This window comes from Panulirus ornatus, chromosome 5, assembly GCF_036320965.1.
Source record: "Panulirus ornatus isolate Po-2019 chromosome 5, ASM3632096v1, whole genome shotgun sequence".
Taxonomy (NCBI): domain Eukaryota; kingdom Metazoa; phylum Arthropoda; class Malacostraca; order Decapoda; family Palinuridae; genus Panulirus; species Panulirus ornatus.
This window is the reverse complement of record NC_092228.1, coordinates 2,863,262-2,879,593: the sequence shown is the minus strand read 5'-3', so window position 1 is coordinate 2,879,593 and position 16,332 is coordinate 2,863,262. Positions and strand designations below refer to the sequence as shown.

Below are 16,332 nucleotides of genomic sequence, written 5' to 3'. Positions count from 1 at the left end.
GGACCTGAGGAAGCAATAGTGTTGTCAGGATTTTGAGGAGAACTTACTGAAGGATCCTTCACGCATGAAGGAGCTATCACACTGCTTCCTTCATCCTCTGGGGTGCTGGAGGGGGGGGGGGGGGGTGTCTGTGACAGGCTGGGGTAGGGGTGGGAGCTGGGCGGTAATGAGACGTTGCTGGTAATGGGGAGTGAGTGATGGTGATGGTGTGTCCTGGTGATGGTGATGGTGTGTCCTGGTGATGGTTGTGGTGTGTCCTGGATGGTGATGGTGTGTCCTGGTGTGGTTGTGGTGTGTCCTGGTGGTGGTGGTGTGTCCTGGTGATACATACGCAGTTTGTATTTTAATGAGATATTTTTGTGTGTATCTATCGTATATGTTTCGAAGTCGTGTGTAGTTCGTAGCAACATGAGTGAAGAACTCTCTCCCGGTAACACACACACACACACACACACACACACACACACACACACACACACACACACACACAGTTGAGACAATCGTGGACACAATTTTCCCCCGGTCTTTTCCATTCTTCCTCTCCGTGTTTATGCAGCTCAGGTGTAATGGAAACGCTATCTTATATTCTCTTTCCGCTGCACTGTGGCCCGGGCTATATTTTACTCTATATTGTGGTGCTTCAGGTGTCTCGAACCCTGGGGCCTGGCGGCACGGCTTCTGCCCACGGGGGTACGACGTGTCCTTGAACATGACGGGTACGACCCTTGAGCACGATGGTACTGCCCTTGGGTTCGGCAATGAATGGCTGACCTGCTTGAACGCTGTACACCCTTGTTCAAGGGTCGTAAAGTCGTGCTCGAAGGCCGTACCGTTTATTCAAGGGTCGTACCGCCTAACACAAGGGTTGTACCGTCGAATTCAAGGGTCGTACCGTCGTGCTCAGTAATCGTACCGTCATGCCCAGGAGTCGTAATTTCGTGACGAATGGTCGTACCACAGAACTTAAGGGTTAAAGACTGCCAAAATATTAAGGTTAGAAAAAGGTTTTTATATATATATATATATATATATATATATATATATATATATATATATATATATATATATATATTGTGAGGATGCTGGAAGGAATTCAGCCAAACTATCTTCATATATGAATGGGACAGACGGAGAGAGAGAGAGAGAGAGAGAGAGAGAGAGAGAGAGAGAGAGAGGCCATATACCTCGTGACCATCAAGGTGTTATCGTCTGTAGATATGCCCACAGTATATATATATATACGCGGGGGGGGGGGGGTTGGAATACCCATTCTACATTATTCATTTGATATTCATGGGCCATTCAGCGTGTATAATCCACCCCCTCCCTCCCCCTCCCACAGTGTGTAGGGGCCCCCCGGTCGCTCCAGTGGAGGACGTCATACACATGGGAAAAACTTTTCATAGTAAATTTCTCTTCACAGTAGGAGGTTGAAAACCTTCTAGCCAGTTCTTTGGCAGTGGAAGGCTCGGGGAGTTATGTATGAATAGTTGAAGGTGGCGCGGAAAGATGGCGTGTATTTAAAAAGCTGTAGTGACGTCACGGAGGTGGGTGTAGATACACTTGTATGGGGAGGGGGTTGTGGGGGGGGAGGGGTGGGGAGAGGAAATCCAGTATATTTCGTTCGTCGATGATTTTGAAATCGGTCGGTGAAGAAGGCTAGAATATTACTACCCAGCGATATTTTGTGAATATTACATAAAATAAAGATCTGATATTTTGTTCATGGTTTGAAGAAGAGACACAAGGATATTTTTTTTTTTATTGATGCCTCTAAATGTAGAGAGAATGGCACATATTTAAATACTATATCTTAATATCTGTATATGATAATGTGAGTATGTTAGTGGAACTGATATTGCGTGTCACATGAAGGAGTTGGACCTTCTCTCTCATCAGTTTAAGATAACGTTGTATATAATGATCCAGTGGAAACTCTTGTTGACGTATCTCTGTGGAAGATGAACTTATACGTTTTAGCACGCATATACACAAACACACACACACATACATACACACACACACACAGACACACACACACACACACACACACACACACACAAGCTATGGGGATGTATGTGTGTGGAAACATACATATTAGGAGTAAAGACATGGTTACATATATATATATATATATATATATATATATATATATATATATATATATATATATATATATATATATATACACTTACAAGGTTAAGAAAGACGGGGCAACACGGGTGTAAAGCTCTCTTCCTGTAACACACAAATAGTAATCACACAGACACACAGTAAATGAAGTGATGAAATTATAAATGTGCTCGGCATAAAACGTTCTGAAAAGGTTTATGGTAACAGAGACAGTTCAGCAGATGGTGTCTCAAGAATGTAGGACTCCCTCCCCGTATAGCACAAATTGTTCATTACACAAAGGTGATTATACTTAAACACATGTACGTGTGTGTGTGTGTGTGTGTGTGTGTAATAGCCTATTTGTGTTGTATGATGAGGTAGCTGTACAATAATGTCTTGTTTAATTACCAGTTTTAGCTCGCTGGGGAGGGAGTTCTGCACTCGAGAGAGAGAGAGAGAGAGAGAGAGAGAGAGAGAGAGAGAGAGAGAGAGAGAGAGAGTGGGGGGGTGGGGGTGGGGGGTTTAAGATGACAGGTTAACAAGAAGCGAATGGGAAGAGATGAGTCTTAGGAGAGGTACACGCGTGGGGTGGGGGTGAGGAAGGTGGAATGGTGGATATCGGGCCAGGCCATCAGCAGAAAGTGGATTGCGATGGAAAGGCAAATATGGACGGGGGGGGGGACTAAAGGGAGGTGGGGTGGGGGGTGGGGGTCGGTCGGTCGGTCGGGCGGTCGGGTGGGCGGTCGGGCGGCGGAGTCTAAGATTGGCTCGGCAATGGAACGACTTGATTAGGTAGAGATATTCCCAACATTAAGAAGTCGGGGAGGTAGAGCGGGGAGGGAAGGGATCGGGGTACACCACCTCGAACGTGGGGGAAGGGGGAGTTTGGTGGGTTACGAGCCTTGGGTATGAAGACGTGACCTTTGACCTGACCCTTGAGGATCGGGGAGTCCAAGGTCTGGCCGAACAATGGTGTTGATTACTGTGGTTTGTTGATTACTGATGATGATGATGATGATGGTGAAGACGAGAACATGGATATTGACCGTAGATGTAATATTATTAAACAGAAGAAGAAGGAAAAGAAGGGAAATAAGATGATAAAGAAGCGAACATATACTGTGGAGGAAAACCAGATATGTAAAGGTATTCTTGCAACTTGAACAGTGTATATATATATATATATATATATATATATATATATATATATATACATGAAACTAAGGAATGTTTCAGAAAACGTAAATGAAATGTATCGGAAGGATTATCTATAATGCAATTCTCTCTCTCTCTCTCTCTCTCTCTCTCTCTCTCTCTCTCTCTCTCTCTCTCTCTCTCGGGAAGGGTCATGTTCGCCCATTCGACTGACGACAGTGCCCTGGGTTCTCCTCTCCTCCCTCCCACCCACCCACTCCACCACAGGTATTGATCACACCGCCCGCCCAACACCATACCTACGGAATGAGTGCTTGGCCAGTAACGTATGTGTGTGAGGAGAGCTACCAAGCCACCAGCTAGCGGAAATCACACCCTCCCATCCCATCCCGCCCGCCCACTCCACACACAAGCGCAGCTTTGGCGCGCGCGCCGGCAGCCGACGTAACGGATGATATCATCCTTATCATGTCATGTAATCAGGGAGATAAAGGTTATGATAAGACCATAACAGCTTCCGTCGCGTGTACGTCTTCTCCGGGAAGATGATAAAGTGTTGAGTGCTTTGACGGCCGTGCCTCCAATACGTTCCATATGTACTCTTCGAATATGTATTTTTTTTTTTGTTTCTTACCCACAACCATATGTTTCATTCTTGTCACCCCGAATTTCATGGGTACGTCTAGTTTCGTCACACGTACCCCCAGTTTCACACCTTTGTTTTTAGGTTCTACTTTCGTTTTCCTCCCAGTTTCAATACACGTCCTCAGTAACGATGTAAAGCTTTCTTGTGGTCGAATTTCTAATTCCTAAGTTTCACCTCTCGCACTCAGTTTCACTTAATCACAGTTTCATATTCTAGTTTCTTCTCCAGTTCACACCTAGCAACCACTTTCACTTCCCCTCGTAGGACTGCATCATCTAGGTCAGTAAAGGTCATGTATGGGTGGTCACTATATGCCCAGCACCGTCAACGTAAGGTCCTGTAAGGTCAACACCAGGTCAACATAGGTCGTTAGCTAAATAAACTGTACAGGAATTTCATCTGTTGAGTCTATCGGTGCGACCTTTGGTTTGGATGGCCTGACCTTTGACCTGACTCCTAGGGGGGGGGTCTCTCTCCCTTCATCTGGATTTTGGATTTGCGATGGATCAGACTAGCAGGTCGCTGGTTCCCTGCACTACTGGTGGAGATCTACACATCCCGGAGCGTCAATATGGGACTGGCAGGTTCAGTGTATGCATGGGGCACATTTGCCTTCACGGTCTATGTGGGAACGACCATTGCTACGAGGACGTGAGTGGTCCTGAGCTCTGTTACTGTGTGTGTGTGTGTGTGTGTGTGGTGTGTCATTATCTGAGCCAGCTACCTTCCCCGTGTATCGCCAGGGTCTGTAGAGGCGTGGGTCAATCGCCTTCGTGCGTCGCTAACGACCGTATTGTTCGGCTCAAGTCACTCAGGCACCAGTTCTCTCTCTCTCTCTCTCTCTCTCTCTCTCTCTCTCTCTTCTCTCTCCCGGGGGTGTGGGATAGCATTGTCATCGCCGTCTCGCTGGTGACCTGGGAGATCCCCGGAGCCAACATATAAGGTCATTATCTTCGATTCCTCCTTCTTATGTAAGTGTGAAGGAGATATTCACTTATTTTCTGGCTTACTGCTGATTGAATTACCTTTTTTTATTCTTTGTAATTTTTGCTTTGAGTGCAGATTGAATTATCTTATTTTTTCTCAATTTTCTGTTGGGATTATTCAATCAAACAAATGTTAGATCAGGAGAGTATTAGCAGTCGACAACCATAATCCCATCTTTCTCCTCTACTCCCAACTCCCTCTCAACTCCCACATGCCCAGTCCTACTCCTACCCCCCACTTTTCCATCGCCGTCTCACCCTTCCCACCTTCCCCTGTTCCACCAGCACCGCACTAGATCTAACTTTTCCAGTATGTTCTTTTCCACGTCCTGCCCCACCATCCCAGACCACACGCTCCTCCACTGGAAATATCCTTCCCTGTCGCCAGTTTTCTACACTTCACTTGTGAGTTCCAGTCTTTCCCCTGGCCTCTCTCTCTCTCTCTCTCTCTCTCTCTCTCTCTCTCTCTCTCTCTCTCTCTCTCTCTCTCTCTCTCTCTCGTGTTGGACTCCCTCTCTTTTTTTTTCTTCCTTTATCAGACTTTCAATAGCTCTTTCATTTTCGTCCCCCCCCCCCCCCCAGCAGGCAAGGTATTGTTTCCCTAACCCTCCCATTGCCACCCCAAAAATGAGATAGTTCCATTGTTCGACCTTCACTTCCCTACACCAAACAGACAGACAGACACACACACACACACACAGGTATATATTTTCCCTGATGATTCTCATAGTTACCAGACAACCGTTAGCTTGCCTCTACAGCTAATAATAGCCCCTGAGCTTCATTTATATATATATATATATATATATATATATATATATATATATATATATATATATATATATATATATATATATATAACTCGAATCAGGGACTATAGACCACATCGAGATCGTGGGTTAATGTGAGGGAGAAACAAGCAGGTCTTCTTTGGTCTCCAAACCCCTTTATTTATTGCCGTCAAATCCTTCTTCTTGCCTGCAATTCCTTCCTTCTCTCTCTCTCTCTCTCTCTCTCTCTCTCTCTCTCTCTCTCTCTCTCTCTCTCTCTCTCTCTCCCTCCAAGATCTTTCCTCTTACCTCCAAACCCTTCCTCCACTCTCCCACAAAGCCTTCTCCACTGGCCTCCAATCCCTCCTGTAGAGGCCAGTCCTCCTCCTCCTCCTCCACCACCCAGGGGCTTGAGCGTCAGTCCCGGGGGCGCCTGAGATGCGTGCCTCCAAACCTTCCTGTTAACCCGCCTCTCCTGGGTCTCTGCCTTTAATGTGGGGAACCCCCCCTCTCTCCTCCCCAAGCTGGGCGCCTGTCCTTCCATCCCCTTCCAACAACAGTCTCCTCGCTACCCTTCCACCAGTCGTCTCCCTCCCTCCCTTCGGTTACCCTTCCATTACCACTGGGTCTCTGTCCCACACCCACAACCAGTACAACCTCCACCACCACTCCTCCTTCTCCATCATTCTCCACCACTCCATCCACATCATTAGGCAACTGTATATCAGTTGACTGTAATATTTCTTGTATCTCCTCTGATGATGTGATTATTACACGAAAGTGCACTTGGGAACTTATCGTGTTTCATTTCCTCGTGAACTCATAGGAATATATATATATATATATATATATATATATATATATATATATATATATATATATATATATATATATATATATATATAGTTTCCTTAGAACAAAAGGATTTTTCTTAAGCACGAGATAAAGTAATTTCTGTGGAGGCCTGGGGATAATGCAGTTAAAACAGGATTATCCTTAGCCACTAACCCGGCATCAGAAACACACGGTATTCTGGGCCAATAACCCGGCTTACGATGTGTCTTTCTTGTCTTTCAGGAAGGTAAACATAAACTTAATTGGAGGCGTATGAGATTGAATACCAAAGGAGGGAGTTGATTGTGTCCAGTCCAAGGTATCGCTGCGTTTTTTTTTTCTTTCCCTCGGCTCCATTGTAAAGTTTGGGAAGAAGAAAACGAACAGGATTCTATTAGGTTTCGGTTTTAAAAATAGGATATTTTTTTTTTTCATTTTCTAGCTTAGGGAAAAAATATCATATTGGTCTAAGGAAAGAACGTAATAACTTCGCTTCTAGAGCTGCGAGGAGAGAGAGAGAGAAAAAAAACCATTGGTCTTAGGAAAGAAATTAAAATCGCTGATAAACTTAAAGTGGAAAACCTTAGTGATCCAAGATAGTGATTAAAATCGCTACTGAAATTAGAGAAGAATGTTAATGATTCAGAGAGATGTAATTAACATCGCCTCCCAAGATTACAGGAGAAAATCGCAATGAATCAAGGGAAGTAGAGTGGATCTCTTCTCAAACTACACACCAACATTGTACCAAGGAGAACAAGTAGGAAAGGAAATATATATATATATATATATATATATATATATATATATATATATATATATATATATATATATATATATATATATATATATTCTCAATTCAGTTGTAAAGTTAGGAATTATGTAAGTATATATCCCATAGAATTCAAATAAGATTAATGCTTAAGGCACTGCGTGTCAGTGACAAGTTTCATTACAAGATGTCGTGTTTATCAGAGCTGAGAGAGAGAGAGAGAGAGAGAGAGAGAGAGAGAGAGAGAGAGAGAGAGAGAGAGAGAGAGAGAGAGAGAGAATTCAGTATTGAGAAAATTGTAAGTAGTGTTTAATACTATTATGTCATGTGAGAGGGCAAGACTTTATGTAATGTATGTAGTACAAGCGAATTATCGTTACGTTGTATCCCGGTCGTTTGAGTGGTTATCTGGCCATGTGAGTGTAGATGTAGTCCAGTAACTACCCTTAACACCTGGAGTGGTCGTTCAAGATTTTTCAGTCGTTAGTTATGACTTGGCGTTAACTCCGTCTCACACACGCCTCCAAAGGTCGTAGGGTGGTATGCGGAAGCCACACAGTCAAGGTTTAGATAACCAGAACGTAACCATGAACAACAACAGAACACACAACAGGTGGGATACAGGGGCACCCACCGTTAACACCCTCTGTTGCTCCTCCAGCTAGCCTCAGGAAACAGAAGAGGTAGATAAACCCGACCATTCTGAAGTATTCCTTATCTTATCTTATCTTTCTTCTGCCTTCCAGGGGCGCCGCTGTGTGTCTGCCTGCAGCAGAGCGGCCAGGGAAACGAACAACAAGAATAACAACACACTAACTGCCTCTCTTCCCAGCGAGTTGTGATCAACAGGTAACGAGGCTGCTTCCTCCGCACCCCCTCCCCCCACTCTTTCTCACCCCTCGTATCCCCCCCTCCAACACCCCCACCTCCCCTCACTACACTCCCCTCTCCCCTCCTCTGTTCCTCCCCCATCTCCCTACTCCCCCCATCACCCCGGTAGATCCAATACGTCAACAGGGGGAGGAGACGGGTGGTGGTGGGGGAGGTGGTTTATGTTGTTTTGAGTTGTTGTGGTGGAGGTGGTGGAGGAGGAGGTTGTACACACACACACACACACACACACACACACACACACACCCACTGCACACACTCACGCACACACACCCAGCTAACACACACACACACACACACACACACACACACACCCAGCCACCACACACACTCGCGCACACACAACCAGCCAACACACACACACACACACACACACACACACACACACCCAGCCACCACACATCCCCTCAGGAGAGAGAATGCAGTAAATATAGTTGAAAATTGTCCACCATTCCCTGCATACCTCGGAACCGGGAGGGGAGGGGAGGGGAGGGATGGGTTGTAAGTGCTCTCTCTCTCTCTCTCTATTCCCCCCCCCCCCCCCCCCCCGCGGCCCAACAGTCGATACTTTAATCAACTTTAGCCATTCTCAGCTACAGGGAACAGCTGATGGTAAATGCGTCAAGTCTGGTCAACTGGGATACTCGCAACGCCGTCGTGTTATGCAAGGAAAAACGAGAGAGAGAGAGAGAGAGAGAGAGAGAGAGAGAGAGAGAGAGAGAGAGAGAGAGAGAGAGAGAGAGAAATGTTGAATGGTAAAAGTAGGACATTGTAGTGGAATAACAAGGAAAGTTTTGGGTGGGAGGGAGGTGGAGGGAGGGAGGACGAGAGAGGGAGCAGGTATAGAAAAGGGAGAGAGAGAGAGAGAGAGAAGAGAAAATGGAGAGATGATACAGAGACGAAGCATATCTTAAGTAAGAGTGAGAGAGGAGCAGGGGCACAGAGAGAGAGAGAGAGAGAGAGAGAGAGAGAGAGAGAGAGAGAGAGAGAGAGAGAGAGAGAGAGGCTTGGAGTGAGGGGTGGGAAGGGGCAAGACTCGAGGATACCATGGCAACAGGAGCCGGGGGTGGGAATGAGGTCCCCGTGGTGGAGGATGGATGGAGGGAGGGAGGGAGGGACGGGGGAGAGAGTGTGTAGGAAAGATGGAGGAGGGTGTGGCAAGGGAGGGAGGGAGGGGTGGCAGCAGACGGCGATGTAGGCGGAGACGAGATGTCTGGAGGAGGAGGAGGAGGAGGAGGAGGGGGTCGTATGGTGGACGGAGGATAGATTGGTCGGTGGCAAGGGATGGATAGGCGAGTGTTGGAGGATAGATGGGGGTGTGGTTGATGGACTTGTTGTGCTGGGGTTAGGGGCAGGAGCGGAGTTGGTGGGTGTACATGGGAAGGCCAGATAACAGAAGACCTGATGGTCTATGACCAGGTTATCTGCTGGAGGACAGTACATGGGAAGGCCAGATAACACAAGACCTGATGGTCTATGACCAGGTTATCTGCTGGAGGACAGTACATGGGAAGGCCAGATAACAGAAGACCTGATGGTCTATGACGATGTTATGTCCTGGTGGACAGTACATGGGAAGGCCAGATAACAGAAGACCTGATGGTCTATGACGATGTTATGTCCTGGTGGACAGTACATGGGAAGGCCAGATAACAGAAGACCTGATGGTCTATGACCAGGTTATCTGCTGGAGGACAGTACATGGGAAGGCCAGATAACAGAAGACCTGATGGTCTATGACGATGTTATGTCCTGGTGGACAGTACATGGGAAGGCCAGATAACAGAAGACCTGATGGTCTATGACGATGTTATCTGCTGGAGGACAGTACATGGGAAGGCCAGATAACAGAAAAAGGTTTAGGAAAGTCTTGCGATAAACCCATCACTTTATAAACCAGACCGTATTATAAACCCACATCACCACAAACCACTCGGGGAAACAAAACCTTGGGTTTTCAGGTCTCTGGTTTTCAGGCCAGGTAAACTTTTCCCATCATGAACCAGACAAGGTAAACCTCTGCCGTTGTAAACTACGGCACAGTGCGAGGCCAAGCGGTCGTAAACTAGGCTCTCTGGGTTTTCCTGCATTACCGTAGCCTGGATAATGTATGCCTCATTCCACAATACGAGTACGACTGCCACCATTGTTTTCTGGGGTTATCTCACGCTGCGCGAGGGCACGACCCTCGAGCTCGGGTGGTACGACCATCATCTGGTCTTAGCTGGGATAGCACGACCTGTTTGCGCGTTGGTACGACCCTTGAACGCGACGGAACGGTCGTTGAGCACGTCTCAGCGAGCCTTGAGTACGACGGCACGACGGCTGAGAACACGACGGACCGACTTTTTGAACACGACGTTACGACCCACGAATGTGTGTGTGTGTGTGTGTTGGCCTGACCTTTGACCTGACCCTTTAAAGGCCGTACGCCCAAGGTAGTCAGATGTATAGTCCCAGGTCCACAGATGGGAACAGGTCAGCCACGCCTGTTTGCTTGCTGAAAGGTCAAGGAATAAACATTGGATGGCGTTAGTGGGTATATAAATCGGTCTTATTTGTATTAGGGAAAATTTCTGAGTTCTCACCAGTCTAGTCTGAAGTTTTGGATAGTGACTTCATTACGTGTGTTGGTTCAGTTGGTTTGTCGGGTCACGTCATCCCAGGTCAGGTCAGGTCATCCCAGGTCAGGTCAGGCCATCACAGGTCAGGTCAAGGGAGGCGTCAGTAGAGCGGCTCATGAATGCACCCTGGCAGTCATTAACGCCTGGTAGTTCGGGGTCGAGGTCGTGACGTCGGAGGACGTCTTTCTCGAGGTTAGGTCATGTAAGGTCAGAGGTCAGAAGGTCATTAGATGGGCGAGGTGAGGGTCAGAGCGTGTTAGCCTGGTTCAGTCTAGTTTCTCGGTAGAGACTTGACGAGTTCTTCAGTCATTGGATGATGGAAAGAGGGGAGGAAGGGGGGGGGGGTAAGGAACCCCATAGTGGGAGGGAAGCGGGGGAACTGAGAGAGAGAGAGAGAGAGAGAGAGAGAGAGAGAGAGAGAGAGAGAGAGAGAGAGAGAGAGAGAGAGAGAGAGAGAGAGTAATGCTGGCAATATATCTTCTTAAAAGTCTTGGGGAAAGTCGGGGTCCTTTAAGAATGATATGGCTTTTGTGTGATAGATGAAGCATTCGTACATGTTTTCTCTCCTGTAGGAGAAAATGTCGAGGTAGTTTACGAGGCGTAACCACGTCATTGGGTTGTTAGGATTGTTTAGGTGACCCCGTCCGTGGGTAGTGGTGTAGTATGTAGGTCTGTGTTTGCGTCGTGTGAGGAAGGTCATAGGTGACTGTATCAGTTTTAAGGTGTTAGAAGATACGACTTAGGGTGTAAACTAACCCCGCGCGCGACGTACGATCCTTGAGGGCGACGGTACGACCCTTTAAGAGGCGTTACGACCCTTTAAGAGGCGGTACGACCCTTGAGCTCGATGGTACGACCCTTGGGTTTGATGATTGTCTTGCTTTATGTCGTGTCCATCTACGGATTTAGGTCAAAGGTCAGCCAGGCCATCTCGCCTTAAGGGTCGTACCATCGTGCTCAAAAGCTTTATAGAGACGAGCATTGTTAAAGGGCTGAGAATGGCTTGCGGTTGTCCACCCTCCCCCCACACACTCTCTCTCTCTCTCTCTCTCTCTCTCTCTCTCTCTCTCTCTCTCTCTCTCTCTCTCTCTCTCTCTCTCTCTCTCACTATGGCATCATCGGAAGCAACCTAACCTAAAGGTTAGTAAATCTTTTGAGGTTAACCACTTCGTTGTGTATAGTTCATGACGTCACGTTATGATCCTTATGAAGGAAAAGTGGGAGATACCAGAACTGATCAAGACTTTAGACTAAATTATATATGTTTATGGATGGGGTTGTTAGGGAGATAAATGCAAGAGTTTTGGAAAGAGGGGCAAGTATGAAGTCTGTTGGGGATGAGAGAGCTTGGGAAGTGAGTCAGTTGTTGTTCGCTGATGATACAGCGCTGGTGGCTGATTCATGTGAGAAACTGCAGAAGCTGGTGACTGAGTTTGGTAAAGTGTGTGAAAGAAGAAAGTTAAGAGTTAATGTGAATAAGAGCAAGGTTATTAGGTACAGTAGGGTTGAGGGTCAAGTCAATTGGGAGGTGAGTTTGAATGGAGAAAAACTGGAGGAAGTGAGGTGTTTTAGATATCTGGGAGTGGATCTGGCAGCGGATGGAACCATGGAAGCGGAAGTGGATCATAGGGTGGGGGAGGGGGCGAAAATTCTGGGAGCCTTGAAGAATGTGTGGAAGTCGAGAACATTATCTCGGAAAGCAAAAATGGGTATGTTTGAAGGAATAGTGGTTCCAACAATGTTGTATGGTTGCGAGGCGTGGGCTATGGATAGAGTGGTGCGCAGGAGGATGGATGCGCTGGAAATGAGATGTTTGAGGACAATGTGTGGTGTGAGGTGGTTTGATCGAGTAAGTAACGTAAGGGTAAGAGAGATGTGTGGAAATAAAAAGAGCGTGGTTGAGAGAGCAGAAGAGGGTGTTTTGAAATGGTTTGGGCACATGGAGAGAAAGAGTGAGGAAAGATTTGACCAAGAGGAATAAGTGCAGAGGATGGGGGGAACGAGAGAAGAGGGGGACCAAATTGGAGGGTGGAAAGATGGGTGGAAGAAGGGGTTTTGGGGGGTGTGGGGGGGTTTGGGGGGGGGGGGCCCGGGGGGAAATGAACATGCAGGGGGGTGAAAGGAGGGCAAGGAAAAGAGTGAATTGGAGCGATGTGGTATACGGGGTTGACGTTCTGTCAGTGGGTTGAAACAGGGCAAGTGAAAACGTCTGGGGTAAACCATGGAAGCTGTGGGAGGTAAAGTATATTTGCGTGTGTTGGGCGTAGTATATACAGTGTATGGGGGTGGGTTTTGGGGCCCTTTTCTTTCGCTGTTTCCTTGCGCTACCTCGCAAACGCGGGAGACAGCGACAAAGCAAAAAAAAAAATATATATATATATATATATATATATAATATATTTTATATATAAAATATAAGAGGAGAGAGAGAGAAGAGAAGAAGAGAAAGAGGAGAGAGAGAGGACAGGAAAGTTTGAATACGGAAAAAAACTTTGATGATTACCCTAGATAACACGAGAGAAGTTGGGCGATAAGACGCGAGATGTTTGACAATACCAAAGTTGGATGATGTGCAGGGATTAAGGAGGGGAGGTGGGGGGTGGGGGGGGAGGGAAATAAAGAAATAAAAAAGAATGGAGAATTAGCAAGGAAGGGAAACGTTTGATGATAGGGGAATAGGTGTAGGGGGTGTCGTGTGTGTGTGTGTGTGTATATGTACTGTGGTGATATGGGTGTAGGAGAAGAGAGAGAGAGAGAGATAGATAGATAGATAGATAGATAGATAGAGAGAGAGAGAGAGAGAGAGAGAGAGAGAGAGAGAGAGAGAGAGAGAGAGAGAGAGGGATAATGTAGGATGTGTGGAAAATACCGTTACTACTAAGAACAACAACAACAAGAACAACAAAACAACAACATGACCACAAACTTTAATGACAATGATAGTAATAATGATGATAATGATAGTAATGATGATGATAATGATAGTAATAATGATGATAATGATAGTAATAATGATGATGATAGTAATGATGATGGTGATGATCATAGTAATGATGATAATGATAATGATAGTAATGATGATGATAATGATAATAAGAATAAAATAGATATGTCCTCCAGATAAAACACCACTGTCGTTAACCACACACACACAAACACACACACACAAACACACACACACACACACAAACACACACACACACACAAACACACACACACACACACACACACACACACACACACACACCTTTCTTTTCATTTCCTTATGTGTGGATTAACGACGCGCGAAATCCCGTTGAGGGCTTTTCCCCCAATAGATTCAGGGACCATAAATCCTGTTACGGGATTTCACCGAGGGGGATTACTGCCTGGAGTGGGCTGGAGACATGGTGGAGTCTGTGTCCATACTGTCGGCATCCGTCCGTCCGTCTGTCCATCCGTCCGTCCGTCCGTCCATCTGTCCGTCCGTCCGTCCGTCCATCCGTCCGTCCGTCCGTCCATCTGTCCGTTCGTCCGTCCGTCCGTCCGTCTGTCCATCTATCCGTCCGTCCGTCCGTCCGTCTGTATATAGATAACATTTCTCTACGTAAATGTGGAAGTTTAGTATCATTTGATATTCTGGGATCAGACTCAGACTCGCTGAAATATATTAATTCTGGTCACATTGATTTTGCCTAAATGAGAAATTATACACGGGATCACAAATGTTCAAAGGTAATGATTAGAAACATCTTTCTTATTCCTCCTACCCCACACTATCCTCCCCCCCACCCCTCCGCCTCAAAAAAGTATTCTTTCAAACTATTCGCCATTTCCCGCGTTAGCGAGGTAGCGTTAAGAACAGAGGACTGGGCCTTTGAGGGAATATCCTCACCTGGCCCCCTTCTCTGTTCCTTCTTTTGGAAAAAAAAAAAGTATATATAAGTATATATAATTCACTCAAATTTGCGAAACTTTGGCATAAGTAGCAATAGTTTTTTTCCCAAGTAAAATAATGAAATTAACAAGACTGCACAAGTGAAGGTAGTTATGTACTAAGAATATGTAACTATGCATATATTCATTGTACAGGAAACTGTACAAAATATATAGTTCAAAGAACCACTAGGAAGGGAAGTACTATGCTAGAAAAGTATCGATAGTTTAGAGACACTGAAAGTATATAAATTTTGAAACATTAAAAACGGCAAAGTATAATGAATTATCTTCGGAAAGTTTAGTTAATAATGACAGTTATGTTGAGTTACTTTGAACTTCAAGTATCCTTCGTGAAATCAACGGATATCTGAAAGAAAAAAAAATATATTTGCTAAAATAACAGCGATAGAGTTGGAAAATACTGGAACTCATATTTTAAAGAATTACAAAGATTTTGTAGTTTTTAAAATGACCGGAACTGGACCGATACAGAAACTTCAGAATTACTGAAACATTCACTATATCGTCGGCCTGAAATGATTTCAGGATAGCAGGTTCAGTAATGGGAAGAAAATGGTTAACTGGGGAGAAAAAAAAAATAATAAACGTAACATAAATTTTTTATTTTTTCATCAGCTTAAGACCATCGTTATTGTAAGGGAAAAACAACAACTCCCTTTTAAGTTTCATTAGACTAAACAAAGGAAAGAACACAGCGGACATTATCCTGGACAGCTGAGCTTTAATGGCTTGTAAGAAACATCTCTTTGTGGCCGTATTGTGTAGTGTTATTAGGTCCTGGGGAGTGTGTGTGTGTGTGTGGAGAGAGAGAGAGAGAGAGAGAGAGAGAGAGAGAGAGAGAGAGAGAGAGACTCTCTGTCATCGATTACTTCACTTCATAGGTGCCCATCCCCATTTGTAAACAACCCAGCACGTAACTCCAGACCATCTTCAAAATCACTTCACAAATCCTTAATCATCACATCCCTCCCTCCCTTCCCCCTATCCTAATTACCTAACAGCCCTGTAGTAAACTATCCTCGTTTTCAGACACCTCCTCTAACTAAACAGACCTTAGGGAACATCCAGACCCTACAAACGAGCGCCCCCCCCCCCCCCCCCGTTGTAACTACATTAGGGTAGTGATACATAGAGACTTCCTGTGATTGGGCCATTAAGGATTGTGAGCTGCTAATCCACCTTGGCTGCTGTGCTGTGTGGTCCAACCCCCCACTACACCAGTGACACACAGGGAGGTAATGCCCGAGTGTACTGATGACACTTGAGGTTTGTGTACTGTCTTTACGTGCATTCTAAGTTTCTCTCTCTCTCTCTCTCTCTCTCTCTCTCTCTCTCTCTCTCTCTCTCTCTCTCTCTCTCGGAAGGCCATTAGAGAGGCAACAGGTGGCTGCCTCCCCCTGATGGCGGGCGGTTAGTGTGTGTGTGTGTGTGTGTGTGTGTGTGTGTGTGTTGAGAGAGAGAGAGAGAGAGAGAGAGAGAGAGAGAGAGAGAGAGAGAGAGAGAGAGAATTGACAAATATTTTGGAAAGTGTGGCACCTTTCATATTTCCAAAAATGAGCTTTGATATATATATATATATATATATATATATATATATATA

General features: G+C 45.6%; 1 long non-coding RNA gene across 1 annotated transcript in view; it reads left to right on the top strand.

Moving 5' to 3' along the window:
• LOC139746662 (uncharacterized) overlaps positions 1-16,332 on the top strand; it is a 78,132-nt gene that overhangs the window by 11,311 nt on the left and 50,489 nt on the right. Inside the window, exon 2 of the long non-coding RNA XR_011712187.1 lies at positions 8,025-8,127. This is a non-coding gene — a long non-coding RNA (uncharacterized lncRNA). The remainder of the gene's footprint in view (positions 1-8,024; positions 8,128-16,332) is intronic.